Source organism: Neovison vison, chromosome 4, assembly GCF_020171115.1.
Source record: "Neovison vison isolate M4711 chromosome 4, ASM_NN_V1, whole genome shotgun sequence".
Lineage (NCBI taxonomy): Eukaryota > Metazoa > Chordata > Mammalia > Carnivora > Mustelidae > Neogale > Neogale vison.
This window is the reverse complement of record NC_058094.1, coordinates 61,485,346-61,509,004: the sequence shown is the minus strand read 5'-3', so window position 1 is coordinate 61,509,004 and position 23,659 is coordinate 61,485,346. Positions and strand designations below refer to the sequence as shown.

At 37.2% G+C, this 23,659-nt stretch overlaps 1 pseudogene; it reads left to right on the top strand.

Annotated features, from left to right (window-relative positions):
- LOC122905331 overlaps positions 1-20,009 on the top strand; it is a 29,038-nt pseudogene extending 9,029 nt beyond the window's left edge.
- The last annotated feature ends 3,650 nt before the right edge of the window (positions 20,010-23,659 follow it).

Here is a 23,659-nt window from a genome sequence, read left to right as displayed (position 1 = left end):
TATTTTGGCTACAAGTGGAAGCTTTTGGAGTTACATCTTAGGTGGAAACTATTTTCCTTTTGTTTTTAAGGATGAGAGTTGCTTAAGTAGGGTTGTATTTTGAGGAAGAAATTACAGATACTAAAACAATATGAGAAACAGAAGGGAATGGTGATAGGCCAAGTTCCCAGAGGAGGTGGAAAGAATGGGGGCAGAGGTTGGCTTTGAAAAACAAGAAATATGCCCCTCTGCCTAAAATGAGATGAAAATAATGTGGGATGTGGGGCACTTGGGTGGTGCAGTCAGTTGGACTTCAGAATCTTGGTTTCATCTTGGGTCGTGATCTTGGGGTTATGGGATCAAACATTCTATGGGGCTCCATGCTCAGTGCAGGGTCTGCTTGGAACTGCCCCCTGTTCTCCTTCTGCCCCACTACTCCACGCACATGCTCTCTCTCTCTCTCAAATAAATGAATCTTTTTAAAAAATCATTTGGTGGGGCATGCCTGAGTGGCTCAGATGGTTAAACATCTGCCTTCAGCTCAGGTCATGTTCCCGGGGGTTTTGGGATCAAGTCCTACATTGGGCTCCCTGCTCAGCGAGGAGCCTGCTTCTCCCTCTGCCTCTGCTTCTCTCTCTTTCTCTGTCTCTCATTAATAAATAAATAAAAATTTTGTAAAAAATAATGTGGGGTGCGACAGTAGATCAGTAGAAATTAGTAATGGGAAATTTAAGAGGTTATTTCTGGATGGTCTCCGTCTTCTCAGTAGAGTATAAATTCAGGTTATTAACTTCAAATAGATGAGTAGGCATGAGGTATCCAGATGAACAAAAGTGAGTAATGTGAGAAGTAACCATTTTAGAGACCTTAAGAAAGCTCTGACTAAGTGTAAGGAAAATTATTTCAAGGGAGTGTAAGGAGCCTTAATGAGGTTGGCTGATGAGCATTTATATCCATTAACAACTGTGAAGTAATCTACATAGTAGTTGATACATAGTGGTTTTCAGTAGAAATAATTGAATCTTGATAACAAGATTGCCTGTTTACATCCTTTGTAACAAGAACTTGCAAGAATCAACCATTAATAGGTTCATTAGGTTTTGATGAGGTAGTGAGGCAATTTAGGAACATGGTGTTTAGGGGAGATACTTATAGACATTTAGATGAAGGTTCTATAGTTGGAGATGCATGGTATGCAAGAGAGAGACAAAATGAAGGTATACTTATAATTTTTTTCCTTTGGGGTTAAGTGAAGAGGGAAGGATTTACAAAAATGAAGTAACACTCTGTTGAACAAGTCTTGAGGGTGTCAATGACAGAGTACAATGCGAAAAAAATCTCACTGGCATGTGATATACAGTTTAAGGGGGGGGGAAAGAAAGGGTAGGTCAGATTGGCCCCCCACAACTCTTATTATTCTGCATACATAATTTCAATATCTCCTCACATTTTACAATAAAGGTGTTGAGGTTTAGAGAGGTGAAGTCCCTTCTGAGAATAACAGAGATAGTTGAAGGGGAACTCAGAATTCCAGAACAGGAGCCTAGCACGCTTACCATATTATGCCCATGACGAAATTTTATATGTCAGCTTGGCTAAGCCACAATATGCAGATATTTAGTCAAACATTGTTTTAGATGTCTTTGTGAAAGTTTTTGTTTTGTTTTGTTTTGTTTCGTTTTGTTGGTTTTTTTTTTTTTTTTAGGTGAGCTTAACATTTAAATCAGTAGATTTTGATTAAAACAGATTATTCTCTGTATTGTGAGTAGGACTTATCTAATCCGATGACTGTCTTAATAGAAAAAGACTGACCTCACCAGAGGAATAGTGAGTTCTGCCAGGAGATTGCCTTCAGACTTGAACTCCACTTCTTCCCTCTATCTCTAGCCTGCTAGCCTACATTGCATAAACTGCTTTTGGATAAAGAATGCTAATCCTAGAAAATTCAGTAAGCAGAATAATATGCTAGACACTCTGTGCTTAAATTTGGAATATTTAAATTATGAAGAAATAGTGAATCTCATAGTTCCTGAAAGGACTAAAAGTCCTTACTTTAGATGTCATGGAAAACTTAATCTAGCCAGGGAGGAAAATGTCCCAAGTAACTATAAAATATCAACACATTGACTTGATATTTGCTTTTAATATTAGGCAACTTGGTTGAAAAATATAAATTTTAATTGGAAATTTTTCTCACATTGCTTGGATGATTATAACCACTGAATATTTTCCTTTAATAGAATTATAATTCTCATACCACAAAATTCAGTCTTTACAAATGTCCAATTCCGTGATTTTTAGTACATTCACAAAGTTGTACAAACATTACCATTATGAATCTACCAGCCGTTTTTATCATCCCTAAATGAAATCCTGTAACAATTAGAAGTCACTCCCTACATCCTGGAAGTCACTAATCTTTCTGTCTCTGTTTATTTGCCTATTCTTGACATTATTACATAAATGGAATCATCTATGCAAATTATAAACCACACATATTTGTGGCCTGGTTTATTTCACTAAGTATGATGTTTTTCAAGGTTTATCCATGTTTAACATATAATAGTATTTCATTTTTATATGGCTAGATAATATTCCATTGTCTTTACATACCAAATTTTGCTTATCTATTCATCAATGGATGGACATTTGGTTTGTTTCCATTTTTTGGCTATTAGGAATAATGATCCTATGAAAGTTTGTGTAGAAGGTTTGTATGAACATGGTTTCAAGTGTCTTGGGTATATATTGCAGAGTGGAAATGCTGAGTCATATAGTAAGTCTATATTTAACTTTTTGAGAATCTATCATATTGTATTCCAAAGCAGCTATACCATTTTATATTTACAGAAGCAATATAGAAAGTTTCCAATTTCTCATCCTCACCAATACATTTTACTGGTTTTTGTTTTGATTATATTCATCCTAGTGCTTGTGAAGTGATGTCTCATTGTGGTTTTGATTTGCATTTCCCTAATGACTAGTGATGTTCAGCATCTTCTTATGTACTTGTTGGCCATCCATGTGTCTTCTTTGGAGAAATAGCTATTTGAGTTCTTTGTCCATTTTTAAATCAGATTGTTGGTCTTCTTACTGAATTATAAGTTTACTTTATTTATTTTGGATAAATATATGATTTGGAAATATTTTCTCCAATTCTGTGGGTTGTTTTTTCATGTGATAGTGTCCTTTAAAGCACAAGAGTTTCTAACTTTGACAAAGTCTAGTTATGTTTTTTTTCTTTGTGAGGCTTTGAGTATCATGTCTAAGAAATGTTTGTCTAATCTGTGGTTACAAAGATTTACCTCTGAATTTTATTCTAAGAGTTTTATAGTTTTAGATTTTATGTGGTTGGTTTTCAGTTATTTTTGTGTGTGGTGTGAGGTAAGGATTTAACTACTACTGCTACTTCTTTTTCTTCTTCTTCTTCTTCTTCTTCCTCCTCTTCCTCTTCCTCTTCTTCTTCTTCCTGTTCTCCTTCATCCTCCTCCTCCTCTTCCTCCTTCTCCTCCTCCTCTTCTTCTTCTTCTTCATGTGGATATCCACTTATTCCAGCAACATTTGTTGAAAAAACAGTTCTTTCCCCTATTGAATTCATATGTGAAATTTAAGAAGCAAAACAGATGGACATAGGGGGAAAAAAAGAGAGAGAGGGAAACCCGAAAACAGACTCTCAACTATACAGAACAAACCGAGGGTTGCTGGAAAGGAGGAAGGCAGAGGGATGGGTTAAATGGGTGATGGTTATTGAGGAAGCACTTGTGACGAGCACTGGGTGATGTGTCTAAGTGATGAATCACTGAATTCTATACCTGAAACTAATATTACACTGTATGTTAACTGAGGTTTAAATAAAAACTTGGGGAAAAAGGAAGTACATATCTATTCCTAGTTTATTTAATGTTTCATCCTGAAGTGGTGTTGGATTTTGCAAAATGCTTTTTCTGCAGCTATCGAGATGATTGGTGGTTTTATACTTTATTCTATTGAAAATTGATATATTACATTAACTGACCTTGGGATATTAAGCCAACCTTACATTGTTGGGATAAATCCCAGTTGGTCATGATGCATTATCCTTTTTTATATGTTGCTGGATTTGGTTTGCTGTATTTTACTAAGGATATTTGTGTATTCATAAGAGATATTTTTCTTTATTATACTTTCTGTTTTTGGTATCAGGATAATACTGGCATTACAGAATGAGTTAGGAAGGATTCTCTCCTCTTCTGTGTTTTGAGAGTTTGTGAAGGATTATTGTTAATTATTCTTTAAATGCTTAACAGAATTCATCAGTGAATTCATTGGCTTTTCTCTTTGGAAAATTTCTCTTTGGAAAATATTTTGACTACTAATTCAGTCTCTTGCTACAGATCTATTCAGAAATTTTATTTCTTCTTTTATTTTAAAGACCTTTTTCATTTATTCATTTGAGAGAGACAGAGAGAGAGAGAGACAGAGAGAGCAGGGGGAGAGGCAGAAGCAGGCTCCCTGCTGAGCTGGGAGCCCGATGTGGGGCTTGATCCCAGGACCCTGAGATCTTGGCCCAAGCCAAAGACAGATGCTTAACTGACTGAGTCACCCAGGTGCCCCTAAAATTTTATTTCTTCTTGAGGCAGTTTGATAGTCTGTGTCTTTAGCTGAATTTGTTTATCTAGATTACCTAATTTGTTGGCATACAGTTGTCCATAGCATTCCCTTTTAATTCCTTTTTTATCATGTTATAAAGTTAGTAGTATTGTTCCCTCTTTAATTCCTGATTTGAGTAACTTGAGTGTTGTCCCTTCTTTTCAGTCATTCTAGGTAAATGTTTAATTTTGTTGATTTTTTCAAAGCACCAAGTTTTTATTTTGTTGACTATTTTTTATTTTGTTTTATTTATTTCCATATTAATCATTGTTTTCTTCCTTCTGCTTGTATTTAGTATAGTTTATTCTTTTTTAGTTTCTTAAGGTGGAAGGTTATATTACTGGTTTGAAGTTTTTTTTTTTTCCTAATATAGGCATTTACAGGCATGGTAGATAATTTTATGTATCAGTTTGAACTTAAGGATTCCCAGATAGCTGGGAAAACATTTTTTTCTGGTCATGTCTGGGAAGGTATCTCCAGGTTAGTATTTGAATCAGTAGACTGCATAAAAAAACATTTCCTTCACCAACATGGACAGGCATCATCCAATCCTTTCGGTGAATGGAGAACAAAAAGGTAGAGTAAGGGCAGATTCACTTTCTCTGCTTGAGTTGAGGTATCTGTCTTCTCTTGCCTTTGTACATGAGCTGGCCTCTATCTTAGGTCTTCAGATTCAGGCTGAATTATAACACTAGCTTTTCTGATTCTCCATCTTGCAGATGTCAGACCCGGGAACTTTTTAGCCTCTGTAATCCTGTGAGCCATTTCCTGTAATAAATCTCCTCCTATATATATCCTATTGGCTTTGTTCCTCTGGAGGACCCTGATTAATACAACAGATATAAATTTCCTTCAAGCACTGTTGTTAGTTGTATTCCTTATGTTTTGGTTTGTTGTGTCTTCAGTTTTTCCCCCCCATAGGTATTTATTTATTATGTGTTATGTGTATCACATCATATGTAAGTATAACATTTTCTAATTTCCTTTGTGATTCTTCTTTTACTCTTCTTTTTTTAAGATTTTATTTATTTATTTATTTGACAGACAGAGATCACAAGTAGGCAGAAAGGCAGGCAGAGAGAGAGAGAGGAGGAAGCAGGCTCCTTGCTGAGCAGAGAGCCCGATGTGGGGCTCGATCCCAGGACCCTTAGATCATGACCCGAGCTGAAGGCAGAGACTTAACCCACTGAACAATACAGGCACCCCTTCTTTTACTTTTTTTTAAAGGTGTGTATTGCTTAATTTCTAAATATTTTTGAATTCTCAAATGTCCTTCTATTTCTGGAGAGACAATTTCTATTATTTCAATCCTTTTAAGTTTATTGAGACTTCTTTTATGATGTAACCTATGTTCTATACTGGAGAATGTTCTGTGTGCACTTGAGAAGACTGTGTATTCTGCTATTGTTGTATGCAGAGTTCTATAGATGTCTGTGAAGTCTGTGACGTTTATAGTATTGTTCAAGTATTCTATTTTTTTTGATTGATTTTCTTTCTAGTCCTATTATTAGAAATGAGATATTAAAGTTCCAACTATTATTGTTAAATATGATAACTACTGCTTTAATTCTTAGAGTTTCTGCTTCATGTATTTTGGGACCCTGTTTTAGATTCTTTCTTTTGGTTGCTCAAATCTCCTGTTGAAATTACTGTAGTGAATTTTTCATTTTAATTCATGTATTTTTCAATTCCAGAATTTCCTTTGCTTTCTTTTTATAATTTCTGTTCCTATTGGCATTCTTTATTTGGTGAGACATCATTCTCATATTTTCTTTGGCCTTTAGACTAAAGTTTTTTGCACATATTTAAAATAGTTAATATGGGCTCCTGGGTGGCTCAGTGGGCTAAGCCTCTGCCTTTGGCTCGGGTCATGATCTCAGGGTCCTGAGATCAAGTCCTGCATCGGGCTCTCTGCTCAGCGGAGAGTCTGCTTTCCCCTCTCTCTCTGCCTGCCTCTCTGCCTACTTGTGATTTCTCCCTCCCTCCCTGGTAGATTTTTCCTCTCCTTGTATGGGCCATACTTTATTCCTTCTCTGCATGCCTCATAGTCATGATGACAGTGATGATGATTTTTAGTTTCAGGGGTAGTATTTAGTGATCATCAGTTGCATATAACATTCAGTGCTCATTATATCAGGTGCTCTCCTTAATGCCCATCACCCCATTACCCTATCCCTGCCCCATTCCCCTCCAGCAACCCTCAGTTTGTTCCCTGTAGTTAAGAGTCTATTATGGTTCGTCTCACTCCATGTTTATCTTATTTTTTCTTCCTTTCCCCTATCTTCATCAGTTTCATTTCTCAAGTTCCACATATGAGTGAAATCATACAGTATTTTTCTTTCTCTGACTGACTTATTCATTCTACTTCTGTCCCATGTTGTGGCAAATGGCAAGATTTCATTATTTTTGGTGGCTGAGTAATATCTCATTGTGTATATATATATATATATGCCACATCTTCTTTATCCATTCATCACTTCATGGACATTTGGGCTCTTTCTATGTTTTGGTTACTGTGGACATTGCTGCTGTAAACATTGGTGTTCGTGTACCCTTCAAATCACTGTTTTTTTTATCTTTTGGATAAATGCCTACTAGTATCATTGCTTGGTCATAGGGTACTTCTGTTTTAGCCTTATTTGTATGAAAACAGAAAAGACCCCAAACAGCAAAAGCGATCCTGAAAAAGAAAACCAAAGCTGGAGGCATCACAATTCCAGACTTCAAGCTGTATTACAAAGCTGTAATCATCAAGACAGTATGGTACTGGCACAAAAACAGACACATAGATCAATGGAACAAAATAGAGAACTCAGAAATGGACTCTTAATTCTATGGCCAACTTGTCTTTGACAAATCAGGAATATCCAACATAAAAAAAAAAAAAACAGTCTCCTCAACAAATGGTGTTGGGAAAACTGTACAACAACATTCAAAGAATGAAACTGGATCACTTTATTACATCACCCACAAAAATAAATTCAAAATGGATGCAAGACCTAAATTTGATAAAGGAATTCATCAAAATACTAGAGGAGAACACAAGCAGCAACCTCTTCAGCCTCAGCTGGAGCAACTTCTTACTAGACACATCTCCAGAGGAAAGGGAAACAAAAGCAAAAATGAACTATTGAGACTTCATCAAAATAAAAAAGCTTCTATGCAGCAAAGGAAATGATCAACTAAAAGGCAACCTACAGAATGGGAGAAAATAATTGTAAAGGACATATCAGTTAAAGGGCTAGTACTCAAAGTCTGTAAAGAACTTATCAAACTCAACACCCAAAAAACAGAAAGTCCAGTCAAGAAATGGGCAGAATACATGAACAGACATTTCTCCAAAGAGGACATAGAACTGGCTAACAGACACATGAAAAAAAAATGCTCATCACTCATCATCAGGGAAATACAAATTAAAACCACAATGAGATACCACCTCACACCAGTTAGAATGGCTAAAATTAACAACTCAGGAAACAACAGATGTTGACAAGGATGTGGAGAAAAGGGAACCCTCTACACTGTTGGTGGGAATGCAAACTGGTGCTGCCTCATAATTTTTTTTCCAATTTATTTATTTTCAGAAAAACAGTATTCATTATTTTTTTTCACCACACCCAGTACTCCATGCAATTCGTGCCTCATAATTTTTTGCAAGCAAGTGAAAGTTTAAAATAATACAATGTGGCAATTTTGGAAATCAAATTCTTCCTCCTTGCCAGGTTTCACTGTTGTCATGTCGTTTTTGTCTATTTAGTGACCTTTCTGTACCAGTTCTGTGAATTCATGTGTGACCACCTAAGTTTACACTTGGTTAGCAGAGTGGTCCACTAATAGTTGTACAGAGATTTACTTAAATGCATGAACCATTAACTCTCCCTGTCTTTGCTGGGGGGCTTTCTCTGTGTGTTGGAAAACTATTTCAATGCTTAGTCAGATAATTTACAATTTTGCCTTGGCCTTCACTTTCTGCTTGCACAGAACCTCTAGGTCAGCTAGAGGTGAGAGTTTAGGCCTTTCAGATGTTTCCTAATCATGTGCACAGTTTGGGAATGTGCACAGATCTATCTGTGTTTGTGAGTTTTTTAATTCCCAAAAATAGCTCAGAGCTTTTCAAAGCCCCTGTGAAATTCTCATTCCCCAGATTTTCCCTTTTAAATTTTTGATTAGCCTATTATTTCCCCCCACTCCTATTTACTACTTTAGGTTCAGAGTTAAACAATTGCCTATAATTGTTTTTGACAATGTGCCTGGAGAAGAGACTTTTTGCACCAAGTGACCTCTGAGTCAGGTTAAATAAAGATATCTTTTCAGTTAGTGTCTTCCAGGAGCTAACAGGTAAAATAATCACAGTTCTCTTACAATGAAGCTTTAAAGGAGCCCCACCACATTTTTCTTCCCACAGCAGTTTTCACTGTGGTATTGAGCTGTTCATTTTCAAGGCTACTGTAGAATTAGAGAGGAGGTATGGGAATAGGACAAATTAACATGGCACAAATCACACTATTCTTACCAAGATTCAGCTGTTTTTCTTTAAAAACTACTACCAAGCTTGCTGGGAGCCTTTGGTTAATTTCTAGTATTCTGAAAATATTGACTCTGACAATTTTGATGAGTTTTCTCATTGCTTTTATGGAGCGGAGAATTTTTGAAGGTCCTTAATTTGTCATTTTTGCTGACATCATCCCCTTTCCCACTGAATTTTGATATGCATTATGTATATCATTAGATCCAATTACAGGTTCAATAAATTAAGTACCAGTTCTCCTGTTCATATGTAAGAAGGAGAATGTTAATAGGTACCACATATGTTGAGGAATTCACATTCAGTATTTTCTGAAGTTTTCAGCTCCCCTTGGTGCAAGAATCAGACAGAGCAGTGGAACCCAAAGAACAGCTAGTTTTTGGGATTCAAAATATTTTCTTCACATTGCTTGTTTAACACAGCCTCATAAGTAAATACACTCCTCCTGGGCATCTGCGTTTTTACTTCTCCATCTTCCTCAGTCACTTCTCTGTGGTGACACTTTCCATGACAAGAACTGAATCATTCTCTTGAGAGGATCTGGTGTAGGATCTGGTGGTTGAAAGATTATTCCTCCTATCCAAGAGGGAAAGCTACTTAGAGGAAGAGATGGGCTTAGCTATTTGCATCTACGATGATGACAACTTGATGTTCTCTAATACTTTTATAAAACGATCCATAGGGGGGCGCCTGGGTGGCTCAGTGGGTTGAGCCGCTGCCTTCGGCTCAGGTCATGATCTCAGGGTCCTGGGATCGAGTCTCGCATCGGGCTCTCTGCTCAGCAGGGAGCCTGCTTCCTCCTCTCTCTCTGCCTGCCTCTCTGCCTACTTGTGACCTCTCTCTGTCAAATAAATAAAATCTTAAAAATCCATAGGTGTATAAAAGCAAACAGAAAATATTTAGCTTCTTATATTTTTATCTCCCAAATACTTTTACATATAAGCACGAGTCTACCACTTCCACCAAGTAACATTAGTCATTCAGCAGACATTCAATCAATAAATCTGTAATGAACCCGGTTAATTTAAGTTCATTCTTTCAGCAAAAGCATGATGAGCACCTACATTCTGGAATGATGACCAAACACAATCACAGACCTAGTCTATGGTAGGTGCTCATCATGCTTTCCAGAATTCTCTTATTCCTTCTATAACCTGGTTGCAACCACGGACTGTGGAATTTATTTTTACTGCCCCTTACTTTATTGTAAACCCAGAACAAAGCAACCCAGATGTCATACAAAATATCCAAGATTTTTCTTTCTCTGCACCCCCCCACATAAAGTAAAATTAAAAAACTACTTATGAAACCAAGAAATAGTAGAAATAGGTTTTGTTGGGTTTTTTTTTTTTTCTTTTTAACCTCATACCACTTCCTAGTATAGGACAGGGAATACTAGAGAATAGTCTTCTGTTAGTTCTTTCTCCACCTCTTTTGCTTAACATTCAGAGATATACTTAGATACTAATTTGAGATAATGAGATTGTGGGAAAATTTTCCTCTTGAAAGAGTCCACTCCTATACCAAATACGTTCAGTGTATCATTTCCAAAAATATTTCATTACTTCGCTTTACAGGGTTCAGAATATCTTGGTTTAGTATTAGAAGTAGTGAGGTCGCTAAGGTTTTCCCATTTACTCTCTGTCACCTTGTTTCTTCTTTGTGCATCGGCAGACATAGTTGTATGTGGCTTGATATTCCCAGTTATGTGGGGGAGGGTGGGAACACAGACAGCTGCCAGAACGGCTGTGGCGGTGGACGGCTGGCTGCAGGTGCATATACTGCCTCAATTTGACAGGCTTTCAGGCCTGCATAATCTCTAATGATATCCAATATCCTATCCAATGAGGTTCTTAAAAACAACAGAACCAATACACTTACACATATTCACCATGGCATGGAGTTCCATAATGTTTGCTCAGATCTACATGGATAAAACATCTGCAATGTGTTATTTTTGTGATCTGCATGGTCACAGTGTTACAGTAGCTTAGCAATTAAATCATGCACCTGACATTATGATACTTGGTTATCTCCATGATTTTCTTTTTGCCTATACCCAGTATAGTACATACAGATTAGAATTCTTAAGTTTTCATAAAAGTTTCTTGCTAGAGTGGTACAAGGGGTAGGTGGTAACTGCTGATTGAGTTATTCTTCTGGGAGAATGTTAGTGCCTCTGACTCTGAGATTCTTTTCGTCTTAGTTGCATTCTGCCACTAACTCACTAGGCCGTGAATGAGTCACTTAACTTTCTAAATCTCTATTTTCTTGGCTGTAAAATGAAATGAACAGCCCCTGCCTGGCAGCACCCTAAGGCAGTCTGAGAACGAAATGATAAGAATGCATGAGACGAGAGCTAAAAATTACTTCTCCCTGTGAGGTTCTCACCTGTGGAGAGAAGAATCGCTAGCAAAGTGAGAGTCCAAAGTATCATCATTTGAGGCAGAGAAGTAGTGAATTAAAGTCATGGCTCTGGGAAACCTAGATTGGAGGATGTGGCTCAGACCTGAGGCCAAGGTCAGGTCCCCTCCTACCTCACCCAAATAAAAAAACTCTGTATTTGCAAAGAGAGCTGAGTCTGCTGCAGAGTCTTCCAGTCTACTTACTGAAAGTTCACAGACTGCTTCTGGAGGGCCGGAGGGACTGGGATGCAGAGAGAATGGCAAGCATCCCTCCTGAGTGGAACAGGCTCTCTGGAAGTGGGTTTTTTTTACTGAGAGGCAGGAAGTGCTATGGCTTGCATCAGAGTAGGAGAGGGATCTCACTGCATGAGTACAGATCTGTCAAGGAGAACTAGATGTCATGCCACAGATGAGCAGTGATCTGTGATCTCATCAAGCTTGGAAAAAGGCTCCCACCAAACAGATTAGCACCTCTCCCACCTGAAGGGAGGGACAAGAAAAGGGAGAAGGAGTTTGGGAGTGTTATCATCTCTCTCCAAAGTGAAGAAGAGACTGGAAGTTTGCCACTCAATAGATTTATGAGAGAGAAAGAGAGTCCCCTCCTCTCATCCAAGGAGGGCAATGAGATATGCAGATGGATTAGGGTTTGCTATTATAGAGTTTGTCTTATTGAAAAGTCTGAGGAAATTGTTTAAATAAGTTACATTAAAAGCTACTTGCCCAGTCCCTTCATTTTACAGTATGAAGGAGCCAAGAACAAGTCGGTGACTGGCTCAACTAGTTGATGGCAGTTGTCTAGTTCTTAGAAAGATTAGGTTCAGAAAACGGGCCACTTGCCAGCAGGGTGAGAGGCCATGGGCTACCAGAGAGCAGCATAAGACCACTGAGTACTCTGGGGAACAGGGAGAATGTGTTCTTAAAGAGGAGAGGGAAAACCAAAATGGATGTGGTGGAGATGAAGATCATAATTTTGTTTAAAGCAATTTTGTTCAAATATTAAATTATAGCTATGCTTTAGATAATCAAGATAAAGTCAAGTCATTAACATGATTTTAATTATGTGAAAAGGGAATAGGTATTTCCTTCTCACTGCCCTTTGGAAGGTGCATTTTCTTCTCTGTAGTATTTACCCTCCAGTCCTTATGATAGAAATAATACACAGGGATCCTTTGGGAAGCAATACTCTCAGTCCATCTGGTAAAAATGCAGTTGATCTACCCCCAATGCTAATGGATAATCTGCTGACTAAAACCTGACCAGACAGAACATTTCATTTCCATGACCACAGGAACTGATTCAGTGGAGGGCATGTGGTCTAATCTAGGCAAATGGCAACCCTTTCCTGGACCTCTTACAAATGAGGATTCCCTTTGCTGGAGAGTTCGTAGCTGAGATGGTATAATATAAACTTAGAGCTACTGTTGACCATCTTGTCACCATGAGGAAGGAGTTGGCTTCAGAATAAAGGCAGCCAAGAGGAAAAAATATTTTCCAGAGGAAAATACTAGTCTGAAAGAGGGAGAAACCTATTTTTTATTATATTTTTGAGCATCTTAATCAGACACAGCCAAGATCAACATTCTACTACAATTTTCACTTACATGGGCCAATACATTCTGTACTTCCCTTTGTTTTTGTTTAAAGCATTTTAATTAAGATTTCCATCACCTAAAGTCAAAAGAATCCAAATATACTTTCTCTTTGGTACCTCATGTGTGTAACATGTTTCTTTTCTCCTCTTCTTCCTTTTTTCTCTTTAATTACCCAGGTATATCCCAACCTGAATAAGAAAACAAAGAATCATATTCTGTCTATCGAAGATCAGGAGAATATTCTATTTTTTCAATAATATTAGGTTATTTTTCTTACCCAAGACTGTCATTAGGTTCACAGCATGGTAATAACAGAGAAGAAATCTTCTTGCAGTTATTTATTGCTGTGTAATGAGCCACCCCAAAACTTTGCGCTTATATAGCAACATCATCTTATCATATTTGATAATGTTGTCTGTCAGGAATTTGGGGATCTGCTGGATGACTCCTCTTCTTTACAAGGCATCAACCAGGGTCAGTTGGAGATGTCCAACCGTTGGCTGGCCTGGTTGGGGCAGGTCAAGATGGTTTATGTCTGACATCTTGGTGGGGTGACTGGAAGGCTGGTTTCAATTGGGACCCCTTCCCATTTAGTCTCTCAGTTCCTTTATGTATTCTTTCACAGTGGCTGGAGACTTCACGAGTTATAGCCCCAAGAGGTCTTGGATGTAAGCTGCAAGGCTTCTTATAACCTAGACCCAGAAGTCAAACAATGGCCTTTTCACCTCATTTTATTGGTCAAGTAAGTTACTGAGGCCAACTCAGCTTCTGGGGGAAAGGAATTAGACAATTAGACTCCATGTTTCAATGACAAAGAGTAGGAAGGTATCTGTGGCCGTCTTTAATCTACCACAAGGTGGGATAGCAGTGGGAAGAGCTCCAGCTTTAGGGTTGGACAAACCTGTCTAAGAAGAGCTTCATTGTTCCCTAGCTGTGATTACTGAGGTTACTTGTAAAATAGGGAATAATAAAACTTTTCTCATAGACATTGAGAATCAAGTGAAGTAATTTGTGTGAGGTGTCCTAGGACAATGTTTGGTACTTAGTAGTTATTCACTAAGTTGTGGTTGGATTTATCTTTTGATTATATGTTTTCTTTCTGCCAAGGAATCTCTCTCAATTGTGACAGATGATTAAGTATGCTGAGATTTTGTGTGCATCCATTAACTCTCACTGTGTGGAGGAATTTTGGGTGGTCACAAGTTAATTCATGAACTCTAGCTGCCTCTTCTTGGTTCCAGAGCTAACATTATCGTAGATTGTTACAGATAATATCAATCTGCCTGGGCCAGAATCATTTATTTTGTAGAGGACCAGTGTCACCAAAAGGTAACAAATTCAGCATCTGTGTTGAGGGCTTCCGTTCTTTTTCAGCATGGCCTTTCTCAGTTCACCATAGCCCTTGCCACAAACTACACTCAGATCGGGGCTGAGTACAGTTCAGCATCGGGTGTCATTGAAGGGCATTAGAAAAGCCACTTGAGAGCGCAACAATTCATCTGCATGGAAATCTCATCCGTGACATCTGGGATCCCCAGTCAGCATCAGAATTCCCTTGGTATTGACGTCAGGGCAAAGGGGGTTGTTCTACATTTTCGAAGTCCCTTGACTTGAGCTATTACCCCCCCTCCTCTCTTTATGTCATTATAATCATAACAAATTGGCCGTACATGCTGGCTGTCTGAGATGGAAATAAATTTTATGGGTCTAGTATAATGGAAAAAAGGAGAGACCTGCATAATACTCATACTTGGAATTACTAAACTCTGGGAGCCATTGTTATTTATACCCTCAGCCAAGTCTGCATTTGGTATATAAATTTCTAAGTGCTGCTGCTGAAAGTTATGTGTAGGAGGTGTTGTTAATGAATTATGAGTCTTCTGCATGATAAAGCCTAATGTTCTTTCAGTGTTTTGCATACTATTACTGAAGTGTTATGAGTGGTATATGGGTCTTGCCATCATTGTTCAGTTGGTTGAAAAAGATAGTCCTTTTAAAGGCTTCCCATTGAAAGTTTGGTAAAATAGTCATCATTTTATTTTCATTGATCATCTCTTAAGATATTTATGTTTTTACCTCATTCAGTCATCTCATGTTGCAATATTGAGGCAATCTGGAATGTGGGTTTGCAATTTCTCTTCTGAGCAGCAGGCCAGCTGGGAGCCCTGCACAGATATCATGCTCCACTTCTGTGGGAAAATAGAAACCTCTCCCACCACTTAATGACCTCTATAGATTCAATAAATTTTTAGAAGGTATATTTTTAATAGTAATTATTGAAAATCTCTATTTTTAGTAAGGATATTTCAACTCAAATATTTGGAAGAAATGAAACAAAGAAAGATGGTGAATTATTATAATTTTTAAATTGGTGGTATTATCAATCAGATCCACAATAGATTATTAAACAAGGTATTATAATCTTATTATCTTTAAATTTTAAGATCAATCTAGGTAAGGACATTGCTTTAAGAAGGCATATATTGGGTTGAAAATTATAGTCAGCCAGTGGTATATTACCACATTATTTTTCTGATAATTCAGGCATTAAACTCAATTTCTAGGAGAGAAAAAAATCAAGTTTTGTTCTATCTCATTAAGTACTTCATTGTCACTATTAAGCCATGCGAACTGTGTTTACTCCAGTAAACTATGGACACAGCAAGACCTCCTTTATTCTCTTAAATGGAAGTGCTCATTGGCTAGTGTTTGTACAGTGCTTTGAATTCCTTAAAATATACACATTGTTCACCAAATTAAATTATATGAGCTAAATATCTCATAAAATACACAGAATTATTTCCCTTTATAATTACTTTAAACCAGGATAATTTTTAAATACATAGTGAGTCATGTTAGCTAAAATATCTACTTCCTTTCCATTTTACCAACATTCCCATTACCTACCTATTTTCTCTGAGTATATTTTGTCACACAGACAAAATAAGTATTTCTACACTAACGGAAAAACAGTCATACTGAACCAATTAAAGCAAGCAAAAGAAAGAATTAGCCGAGAAAATCTGTGGTGTTTTATGGATGAGATGGCATATATAATATCGTACCTCACATTATCATAACTCACAGACTTCTTACTTTCTTAATGAATGACAATAGCAAATCTGGAAAACATCTGCCTCGGAAAAGAACACTAACTGCTCTCTGCTTAAAAAATGTTGCTCGGCTATTACTGTATAGTAGCCATGCATATCATATTGTGGTATGAGATGTCTTGGTTGCAAGAAATTAATATTTTCATGTTTGATTTCAAATGGCCTAGAACAGAATTCTGGCATAATTCAAATCATGGTAAAGCCATAGTTCGAATAAAGAACATGATTTACTGTTAGCAAAACTTCAACGATGCTACTTCGACCCCAGCAATCATTATGACTTGGCTGAAGGACATTTACAAACTATTTTGTGATTTGATACCATCTAAAAAGAAAATCTGCAGTATAAAAAGAAAATCTAAAAATAACCTCTCATTTATATATCTAACCATTTCAACTGGTAAGCATGTTTTGGCTGCACAAGCATGTTTTGGTGCACAAAATACATATTTTAAAATGTCATTACTACTGTAAGAGCAGGTGCTGGCAGAATAAATTCATTAACATTCTCACCTGTGTTTTCATCATGGCTAAGAGTATTCTTCCTTTCTTCTCACTCACCAATTGATACATGTTTGGAAGATGAAAGAATGATGCTTTCAGAAGAAGGGACAAGAAACGATTCCCGAATCAGCCTGTTTTGGGTGACCTCCCTAATTTTTCTAAGATATTGTCAAATAGTTCTGAAACTTAAAAGAAGCTCTTCATTTATTTTTATTTATTCTGAAAGTGGGAGGTAAGATCACAGTAGATAAAATCACAGTAGATAAACTCCTCTCACACTTTGGATACATGTTCTCACTGTACCAATACTGTGTTGTTAATTTTGTAAACTGTTGCAGAATCATGGAGTTTGGCAAAATGCTTATTAATTCTTTGCTGGCTTAGAAGATAAATTCAGTCATGGAAGAGAATTCATTTCTGAACTATCTCAGATATTTGCCATCATTTTTTTTTCATTTCAATAGTGATGCATTATTACTACAAAGTGTGAAAAATTTCATTCAGGAGTGACTTTATCCAAGACATTATCTAATAGAACAGCTGGTACTCTTGTTCAGGTTGACCCAGAACCATAGAAAAGTTCACAATTTTCACAGACTTTTTACTTGTCTTTGTTATAAACAGAGTAGGATCTAAATTACTTGTATTATTTATTTAGCTCATAATCTATTATTACATTTGGTGACATAATCCACATGAACTGAAGGCAGAGTCTTCCATGTACCAATTGAGTTTTAAATTACACAGTTAAGTTAATCTCAGACATTTGTTAACAATCCAAAATCCTCCCAAATTGTGCAGTTTATGTCTTTAATATATCTATATGCATAGATATAGATATCTGTTTTTAGATAATTCTACTTTTAGTTCAAAGCACAAGCAGATTTGAATTTTTAATCTTGTTAGTTCCAGAGGACAAACCCAGCAGTTGTATGCAGAAGACTGAGCTATGTTTGGTGGCAGCATGTGAATATTTCTGACTCTGAACAGAATCATACACTATTTACAGTTGTCTTTTGCATGCAGGTGCATTGTGGGAAAGTAACCTACCACTGAAGTCACACAAATCCTTTGCTTCAAGTCTTTTAGTCACATAATAAGAAATTAACAATGCTGTATTTGTTTTCTTTTTAATATTTCTCATGTTTCTTATTCTCATTCTGTAGGAATGCGTTCTAATCCAAGGACACATTCTCATACATTCATTAATCCTTGTGCTCCAAAACGATTCACATGAAAACTCAAAATCAGATGGTTTCATGTGTTCCAACTTAGCTTTTGCTAAAACAGGGTCATCCTTGAACTTGTCATCTGCTGAGGTATTGAATTCCCTATTTGACTCAATTACATGATCTTAAGAATGTGGCCATTTGCCATTTCTGTCTCAACTCCGAACACATGTTTTTGCATCTAACTGTTCAGCTTTGGAAACCCCTCAATTATAAATGACTTACTGAAAAAGAGAAGAAGTCATTTAAAGAGCTACCTAAGTAATAAATAAAAATCTTTCTGTTTAAAGTATTAATTAAAGTAAGATGGTGATGAAAATTTTAACTCTGTAAAGCATTTTACTACAATGTCTGAGATACAAATTAATTATTTAAAGAGTAAAATATTCCTGTCATTGTAAAAAGGGTTTTTGTCCACTTAATGAAGTTGTAATCAAGGGACATTTTGAGAAATCAGTTGTCATTTTCTTCTAATTTAAAGCAGTGTTCCTATGTGGAATAATCCGATTGTAAAAAATTATTTTTATATTCATATAGTGTGTTATTCAGTTTTCTTCTAAAAATGAAATGGGCAGATCCTTGTTTCAGATATTTATAATTAAATGATTGAATCAAATCATATTAAGCACATTATTTGTCTTCTTTGCTGGATTAAAAACTCCTCGAGGGCACAGATTGTCTCCTGTTCATTCCTCAGATAACATAATGATTACGACAGTGTTTGGCAGGTAGTAGGTGGTCAATGATGTTGCTGAACTGATCTGAATGAATCTTTATATGGCCAGATGTAAAACACTTATTTTATTTTTAAATACATAACCTTCAACTAAAGAATAAGACATAAGCTCATACTCTGCATTTATCCCATATCTTTTTTTTTCTTTCCTTTTCAGATCACTTTCACATGGTTATATTATTTTGATCCTTTTGGGGTGGTGGGCAGGCCTAATGAGTCTTATCAGTTCATTTTTCTTATTTGAAGTCATACTCCTGGTTAATCAATTACGTGGCAGGAACTGGAAACAAGTTGTTGTTGTTTTTTTCTTTTTAGAAACTTGTCTCTTTACCATATACTTACTCTTTTATGAAAAATATGTGAGATGGGTCAAGTTGCCTCTGTCTAGAAGAAGACTTCTTAATTCAGCTGGAAGATGAAAAGTGTTGAACAGACTATCACTCCTACCCAAGCAACAGGAGAAAGAAGGGGAAAAAAATGAGAAGCTGGAAATTAATGACTTTTCCTGAACCCATGAGAGAATTGAGATTGCCGGGCAAACACAACTGTCCTGAAATATAGGGAGAGACAAGCGTTTTCCAAGAAAGATATTGTCAGACTCTTTTTAGGCCAAAAAAAAGACCAAGTCAGATATTTTTAATGAATTGCTAAAGGCTGAATGGGAATGTGAAGTTCCTGGAGGCTGAAGACATGTGTGTATAAGAAGTCCCACTCTCTCAAAGGACATTCCTCTAGGAATTCACAGGGAGAGAGCAGGAGCAGAGGCGAGGAAACAGAGTGGGGAAGACTGAGGGAGAAGCAGCCTCTCCCAGCAGGGAGCCTGATGCAGGACTCTGTCCCAAAACCCTGGGATCAGGACTGGAGCAGAAGGCAGCCACTCAACAGACTGAGCCACGCAGGCGCCCAGGCATTCATGGTTTGAAGGATACTGGAAAGACATGTGGAACCAGAGGTGGTGGTTCACTGAGTTAGAATCGCCCGTAACCATCCACGATATAAAATCCCTAGAGATGTGTGCCCTGGAGATGTGTGCTGACTTGACCAGAGGTGCAAAGGAAAGAACCTTAAAATGAAAGAACTGCTTGGATGCCCACCAAGACTGGGAATCACTGAAAAAACCTGTGGCGAAGGACCTAAGATATGGCAGCATTTCCAGATGAAAATCTTTGACTTGTACAGTCCTTCTGAAACTGTAAAGTGCATTACTTCTGCCTGCATTGAGCCTGGAGTAGAGATGGAAGTTACTAATGCAGATGCTTTAATCAACTATTTTCATAAATTAATTATCCATTGTTAAAAAGAGAGGTATAAATAAGAGATAAAACGGAATGATACAAATGCCTAGTAACTTAGAGAAGGCAGAAAATGAACCAAAGGAAAAAAGAAAAAAGAGCAAATAAAAAACAGCTAGCAAGATAGTAGCTTTTAATCCAATCATAACTATAAGCACTTTAAATAGATCAGTTAAAAGGCCAGGATTGTTAAGTTGGATACAGAGACAAGACTCAGTTATATGTTGGCTATAGGAGACTCACTTTAAATATAGATGTCGATAGGTTTCCCATCCAAGTACTAACCAGGCCCGACCCTGCTTAGCTTCCGAGATCAGACGAGATCGGGCACGTTCAGGGTGGTATGGCCGTAGACTAGACGTCGATAGGTTAAAAGTAAAAGCATGTACCATGCATGGTGTCACCTATCTTTCCCACAAAAGAACCACAGCTGAAGTTGTTATGTTAAATTCAGTCAAAGTTTACTTCAGAATAAGAAATATTATCAAACTTAAAGTAGAACATTACATAATGCTAAAGGAGTAAGTTCTTCAAGTGCACCTAAAAGTCCTAAAGGTATACCTACCTAACATCAGCCCTTCCCAGTACTTGAAGCAAAATCTGATGAGTCTGAGAGGACAAATAGACAAATCCACAATCATCACTGGTGACTCCAACATTCTTTCATACTTACGGATAGAAAAAATAATAAAAAACAATCAGTGAGGATATAAATGATCTGAACAACACTATCAATCTTGACCTAATTGGCATTTATCACTTCACCAAAGAAGTTAAGAATACATGTCCTTGTTATGTGCACATGGAACATTCACCAACGTAGGCCATATTCTGGGTCACAAAACAAACGATCAAATTTAAAAGAACAGACACGATCCCAAATATACGTTCTCAGATCAATACAGAATTATATTAGAAATCAATAAAAAGAAGATATCTGGAAGATCTCCAGATATTTGGAAATTAAACAATGTATTTCTAAATAAGCCATGAAGCTGAAAGAAGTCTCAGGGGAATTTTTAAATAATTTGAATGCTCAACAATAAGAAAGTGAGCAAGCCAATTAAAACAGGGCAAATGATCTTAATAGAAACCTCACCAAAGAAATATCCTGATGCAAATAAACATATGAAAAGAGGCTCAGTCTCATTTGTCATTGGAAATTTTCACATTAAAGCAACATGGAGATACCACTACACACCTATTAGGGTGACTAAAATAAAAAATAATATAAAACCTGACAATGCTAATTTCTGGCAAGGATGTATAACAATAGGAACTCTCATTGCTTGTGGAAATGAAAAATAATAAAAATAAAATAAAAATAAAGCTACTTTAAAAGATAGTTTGGAGACTTCTTACGAAACTATACAACTCTTATCAGAGTTCCCAAATCATACTCCTAAGTATTTATCCAGCTGATTTTAAAACATGTCCACATAAAAGGTTACAAATGAATGTTTGTAGCAGCTTTACTTATAATTGCCCCAAAAAGGAATCAGCCAAAGTGTCCTTTATTAGGTAAGTAGATAAATTTTGGTACATCCATAAAATTGAATACTGACAGCAGTAAAAATAAGTGAACTATGAAGCCCCCTCCCCACACACAGCTTAAATAGATACTGGTAAGTGAAAGAAGCCAGTTTGGAAAGGGTATATAGTATATGATTACAGCTATATGACATTCTGGGAAAGTCAAAACTACAAAAACAATAGAATAATTAGTGTTTACCAGGAGTTCAGGGTAAGGAGAGAGGAATGAATGGGTGAAGCGTTTTTAGGGAAGCAAAATTACTCTTCATTCCACTGTGGATCTTGTAGTAGATACAAGACATTATGCATCTGTCAAATGCACCATAATTTCAGCACAAAAAGTGAAGTTAAATGTATGCAAAGTTATAAAAAGTCTTATAGGAGGTTATGGGAACCCAGGATGGAATGCAGAATGTGACAAGACAAGCTAACTGTATGACAGATGTATGAAGGGGGAAAGGTGTGTAGGGGGAAAATATACTGAACTATATAATTTTGGAAATGAGTGATATCTGTAGGACTGCATTTATTGATAGAATTTTGACCATGGGGTATGATTTAATAATTCTTTTTTTTTCTCCAATTTATTTATTTTCAGAAAAACAGTATTCATTATTTTTTCACCACACCCAGTGCTCCATGCAAGCCGTGCCCTCTATAATACCCACCACCTGGTACCCCAACCTCCCACCCCCCCGCCACTTCAAACCCCTCAGATTGTTTTTCAGAGTCCATAGTCTCTCATGGTTCACCTCCCCTTCCAATTTACCCAAAAGCACATACCCTCCCCAATGTCCATAACCCTACCCCCCTTCTCCCAACCCCCCTCCCCCCAGCAACCCACAGTTTGTTTCGTGAGATTAAGAGTCACTTATGGTTTGCCTCCCTCCCTATCCCATCTTGTTTCATGGATTCTTCTCCTACCCACTTAAGCCCCCATGTTGCATCACCACTTCCTCATATCAGGGAGATCATATGATAGTTGTCTTTCTCCGCTTGACTTATTTCACTAAGCATGATACGCTCTAGTTCCATCCATGTTGTCGCAAATGGCAAGATTTCATTTCTTTTGATGGCTGCATAGTATTCCATTGTGTATATATACCACATCTTCTTGATCTATTCATCTGTTGATGGACATCTAGGTTCTTTCCATAGTTTGGCTATTGTGGACATTGCTGCTATAAACATTCGGGTGCACGTGCCCCTTTGGATCACTACGTTTGTATCTTTAGGGTAAATACCCAGTAGTGCAATTGCTGGGTCATAGGGCAGTTCTATTTTCAACATTTTGAGGAACCTCCATGCTGTTTTCCAAGTGGTTGCACCAGCTTGCATTCCCACCAACAGTGTAGGAGGGTTCCCCTTTCTCCGCATCCTCGCCAGCATCTGTCATTTCCTGACTTGTTGATTTTAGCCGTTCTGACTGGTGTGAGGTGATATCTCATTGTGGTTTTGATTTGTATTTCCCTGATGCCGAGTGATATGGAGCACTTTTTCATGTGTCTGTTGGCCATCTGGATGTCTTCTTTGCAGAAACGTCTGTTCATGTCCTCTGCCCATTTCTTGATTGGATTATTTGTTCTTTGGGTGTTGAGTTTGTTAAGTTCTTTATAGATTTTGGACACTAGTCCTTTATCTGATATGTCGTTTGCAAATATCTTCTCCCATTCTGTCAGTTGTCTTTTGATTTTGTTAACTGTTTCCTTTGCTGTGCAAAAGCTTTTGATCTTGATGATATCCCAATAGTTCATTTTTGCCCTTGCTTCCCTTGCCTTTGGCGATGTTCCTAGGAAGATGTTGCTGCGGCTGAGGTCGAAGAGGTTGCTGCCTGTGTTCTCCTCAAGGATTTTGATGGATTCCTTTCTCACATAGAGGTCCTTAATCCATTTTGAATCTATTTTTGTGTGTGGTGTAAGGAAATGGTCCAATTTCATTTTTCTGCACGTGGCTGTCCAATTTTCCCAACACCATTTATTAAAGAGGCTGTCTTTTTTCCATTGGACATTCTTTCCTGCTTTGTCAAAGATTAGTTGACCATAGAGTTGAGGGTCTGTTTCTGGGCTCTCTATTCTGTTCCATTGATCTATGTGTCTGTTTTTGTGCCAGTACCATGCTGTCT